A 5,495-nucleotide genomic window follows, 5' to 3' on the forward strand; every position below is an offset into this window, starting at 1 on the left:
TCAACAACACTTTGTAAGATTGATAGAAACTACTCATAGGGATACATAGAGGCCATAGCAAGCATTCAAACTACTTAGAACACTAAGAATTCAACATGCAAGCACATCTACAGCAGCACCAAGAGTAGCTAATTATTTAAGGTATAAACCACTAAAACAAAAACTAATTGGACAAATGGTGGAGTCACATACCAAGCAACAATCCCCGAAACAGTTTCGGAAATGAAGCTTCGAGCAAAGAGATCAAAATCCACGGGTTTGAGCTCAAGAACACGGGAGAGAGAGCAATGGGGATTTTTTCTGGAGGTAAGTGACGATGTGGTATGAAGAGGTAGGTGAGGGGGGCCATATGGGGACCACAACCCACCAGGGCGCGCCTGGGGGTGCTGGTGCGCCCAGGTGGGTTGTGCCCACCTGGTGCACCTCCCTCTGATGTTATTTGCACCAAAAATTCTCAAATATTCATAAAAAATCGAATTAAATTTTTAGGGCATTCTGAGAACTTTTATTTTTGGGTCATTTTTCATTGCACGGGAAATTTAGAAAACAGACAAAACTTGGCATTTTATTTTATTTAACTAATAAAAATAGAGAATAAAAAATAGGGACATAAGGTAGTGTTTACTAAATTCATCAACTTCATACCGTTCAAAAATGATCCATTAATAAGGTTGATCAAGTCTTATTAACAACCACTTTCGATTAGCATGAAACCGAAGAACTTTCGTAAATCACTAAGTTACCTCCGTGGGGATATGCATTTCCCCAACAATAAGCATTTCATATTTCTATTTGACAGTAGGTAGAGGTATTTGAAAACTTCCAATAGTGATTGTCGGAGATTTTGCAATAACATTAATACCATTCACTTGGAATTGTTTCTTCGGTAAGTGCATTGTATGCTCATTCCCATTAATATGAAAGGTGACCTTGCTTTTATTGCAATCAATAACAGCCCCTATAGTATTCAAGAAGGGTCTACCAAGGATAATCGACATGTTGTCGTCCTTGGGCATCTCAAGTATAACAAAGTCAGTCAAAATAGTAACATTAGCAACAACAACGGGAACATCCTCACAGATACCGATAGGTATGGCAGTTGATTTGTTAGCCATTTGCAAAGATATTTCAGTAGGTGTGAGTTCATTCAAGTCAAGTCTTTTATATAAAGAGAAAGGCATAACGCTAACACCAGCTCCTAAATCACACAAAGTAGTTTGACATAATTCTTTTTGATAGAGCAAGGTATAGTTGGTATTCCCGGATCTCCAAGTTTTTTGGGTATTCCATCTTTAAAAGTGTAATTAGCAAGCATAGTGGAGATTTCAGCTTCCGGTATTTTTCTCTTATTTGTGTTGATGTCTTTCATATACTTTGCATAAGGAGGCATTTTCAAGATATCGGTCAAGCGAGTATGCAAAAAGACTGGCCTCGACATTTCAGCAAAGCGTTCAAATTCTTCATCATCATTCTTTTTAGTTAACTTGGGTCGAAAAGGCATAGGTTTTTGAACCCACGGTTCTCTTTCTTTACCGTGTTTCCTAGCCACAAAGTCTCTTTTGTCATATCTTTTATTTTTAGCTTGTGGGTTATCAAGATCAACAAGTGGTTCTATCTCAACATCATTATCTGGTTCTTTATCATTGGTTGGTTGAGAGTCTTCATGAACCTCATCATTATCTATTTCATTATCATTAGGTGAGTGTTCATCACCAGATTGAGTTTCAGCATCAGAGATAGAAATTTCATTATCATTATCAGGAGGTTTCTCTGTTTCAGGTTCACTAGGAGCATGTGAATTCCTATCATTCTTCTTTTCCTTTTTCCCTTTTAGAAGAACTAGGTGCACTAGTGTTAGCTCTTTGTGAATCTTGTTCAATTCTTTTTGGGTGTCCCTCAGGATAAAGTGGTTCCTGAGTCATTTTACCTCCTCTAGTTGCAACTCTAACAGCAAAGTCATGCATATTATGATTCATTTCATCTAGTAATTCTCTTTGAGATTTAGCAACCTGTTCTAATTGAGTTTGAACCATAGAAGCATGTTTTCCAACACCTCTAACATCATTTGATATTCTAAATAACAAGTCACTCAAGCGAGCAATCATATCAGAATTATATTTCAATTGTTTCATAACATTTGCATTGAAGTGATCTTGTTTTCTAATGTAGTTTTCAAACTCATAAAGGCATTGACTAGGATGCATATTGTGAGGATTATCATTATCATTGAACTTCATAAGAGAATTTACCTCTACCACCTTAGGCCTTGGTGGTGTATTGAGCTCATGTATTTCTTCAATAGGAGGTAAATTTTTAACATCCTCGGCTTTAATACCTTTTTCCTTCATAGATTTATTTTCCTCTTGCATATCTTCAGGACTGAGATATAATATACCCTCTTCTTCGGAGTGGGTTTAGCCAGTGGTTCAGGAATAGTCTAATCATCATAGTTTTTCAATATGTTATTCAATAATTCTTCAGCTTGTCCAACAGTTTGTTTCCTGAAAACACAACCAGCACAACTATCTAGGAAGTCCCTAGAAGCATCGGTTAGTCCATTATAGAAGATATCAAGTATTTCATTTTTCTTAAGATGATGATCAGGTACAACATTAAGTAACTGGCAAAGCCTCCCCCAAGCTTGTGGGAGACTCTCTTCTTTAGTTTGCACAAAGTTAAATATTTCCTGTAAGGCAGCTTGTTTCATATGAGCCAGAAAATATTTTTCAGATAAGTAATAAATCATATCCTGGGGACTACACACACAACCAGGAGCAAGAGTATTGTACCAAGCTTTAGCATCACCCTTTAATGAGAAAGGAAATAATTTGAGAATAAAGTAATAGTGAGTTTTCTCATCATGAGTAAAAAGGGTGGCTAGGTCATTCAACTTAGTAAGATGTGCCACAACAGTTTTAGTTTCATAACCATGGAAAGGATCATATTCAACCAAAGTAATTAACTCTGGGTCGACAGAGAATTCATAATCCTTATCATCAATAATGATAGGTGAAGTAGCAAACATAGGATCACATTTCATTCTAGCATTCAGAGATTTTTCTTTATACTTGTGTAGTAATTTCTCTAGATCATCTCTATCATTGCAAGCAATAATATCTCTAGTTGTTTCTTCACTCATAACATAACCTTTCGATACCTTAGGCAATTCATATCTAGGAAGGCTAGTTCTAGCAGGTGTTTCAGGAGATTCAGTTTCAAGCTCATCATCAGATTCAACAACATCATGTTGTATAACTCTAGCAATTTGTTTATCAAGAAAGTCACCAAGTGGCACATCATCATTAAGCAAGGTGCTAGCATCATCAAAAGCATTATCCATAGCAGAGGTAGCATCATCAATAACTTGCGACATATCAAAATTAATAGCATGTGGTGGTGTTGCAAGTTTACTTATAACAGAAGGTGAATCTAAAGCAGAACTGGATGGCAGTTCCTTACCTCCTCTCGTCTTTGAGGGAAATATCTTAGTCTTAGCATCCTTCAGATTCTTCATAGTGACAATATGATAATAATCCCAAGTGGACCCAACAAATATAGCTATGCTCCCCGGTAACGGCGCCAGAAAAAGGTCTTGATAACCCACAAGTATAGGGGATCGCAACAGTTTTCGAGGGTAGAGTATTCAACCCAAATTTATAGATTTGACACAAGGGGAGCCAAAGAATATTTGAAGGTATTAGCAGTTGAGTTGTCAATTCAACGACACCCGAAGATTAATTATCTGCAGCAAAGTGATCAGTAGAAAAGTAGTTTGATAGTTTTGATAGTAGTGACAATAGCAATAGTAATAGTAACAGTGATAGTAGTACTTTGTAGCAAGTGTAACAGTGATGAGAGCAATAGTAACACAGCAAGATCAATAAGGATAAATTCGTAGGCATTGGATCGGTGACTTTTTGGATGATATTCATCATGAGACAGTTATAACCTAGGGCGATACGGCACTAGCTCCAGTTCATCGATATAATGTAGGCATGTATTCCGTAAATAGTCATATGTGCTTTATTAAAAGAACTTGCATGACATCTTTTGTCCTACCCTCCCGTGGCAGCGGGGTCCATATTGGAAACTAAGGGATATTAAGGCCTCCTTTTAATAGAGAACCGGAACAAAGCATTAACACATAGTGGATACATGAACTCCTCAAACTACGGTCATCACCGGGAGTGGGCCTGGTTGTTGTCACTCCGGGGTTGCTGGATCATAACCGTAGTAGGTGATTATAACTTGCAAGATCAGATCTAGAACATGGATATAATGATGATAACATAAATGGTTCAGATCTGAAACATGGCACCCAGGCCCAAAGTGACAAGCATTAAGCATAGCAAAGTCATAGCAACATAAATCTAAGAACATAGTGGATACTAGGGATCAGGCCCTACCAAAACTAACTCGATTACATGATGAATCTCATCCAACTCCTCACCGACCAGCGAGCCTATGAAGGAATTACTCACTCCCAGTGGGGAGCATCATGGAATTGGTGATGGATAAGGGTTGGTGATGACGAAGAACGAAGATCCCCCTCTCCGGAGCCCCAAACGGACTCCAGATCTACCCTCCCGAGGAATAACAGGGCTTGGCGGCGGCTCCATCTCATGGATCGTGATAATTCTTTCTCCCTAATTTTTTTCTGGAAATATGTGATTTTATAGTATCTGGGAGTCATCGACGTGGCCGCTAGGTGGGTACAACCCACCTGGGCGCACCAGGAGAGGGGGTGCGCCCTAGTTGGTTGTGCCCACCCAAGGGCCCCTCTCTAGTGGGTCTTGGCTCCAGTAATTCTTATTATTGATATAAAAAATCCTCAAAAAGTTTCATTCCATTCCGAGAACTTTTATTTCTGCACAAAAACAACACCATGGTAGTTCTGCTGAAAACAACATCAGTCCAGGGTTAGTTTCATTCAAATCATGCAAATTAGAGTCCAAAACAAGAGGAAAAGCGTGAGAAAAAGTAGATACGTTGGAGACGTATCAAACAAACGCAAGCTCAAGAGGTAGCAGGAAGAATTTTTGGCGCTGTTGCCGGGGAGATCTACGCCAAGCCGAGACATACCAAGTACCCATCATAAACTATCATCCCTCGCATTACATTATTTGCCATTCTCCTCTCGTTTTCCTCTCCCCCACTTCTAACGATTTTCGAAAAGATTTGCCTTTTCTTCGGCCCTCTTCCGTCCTGCTTCTCCACTTGCTTTTTGTGTTCTCGTGTGTTGGATTGCTTGCTTTGTCATGATGGCTCAAGATAATACTAAATTGTGTGACTTTTCCAATACCAACAACAATGATTTTATTAGTACTCAGATTTCTCCCGCTACTAATGCGGAATCTTGTGAAATTAATACCGCTTTGTTGAATCTTGTTATGAAAGATCAATTTTCCGGCCTTCTCAATGAAGATGTCGCATCCCATCTTAATAATTTTGTTGATTTGTGTGATATGAAAAATAAAAAAAATGTGGATAATGAT

The sequence above is a fragment of the Triticum urartu genome, chromosome 5, assembly GCF_003073215.2.
Source record: "Triticum urartu cultivar G1812 chromosome 5, Tu2.1, whole genome shotgun sequence".
NCBI lineage: Eukaryota > Viridiplantae > Streptophyta > Magnoliopsida > Poales > Poaceae > Triticum > Triticum urartu.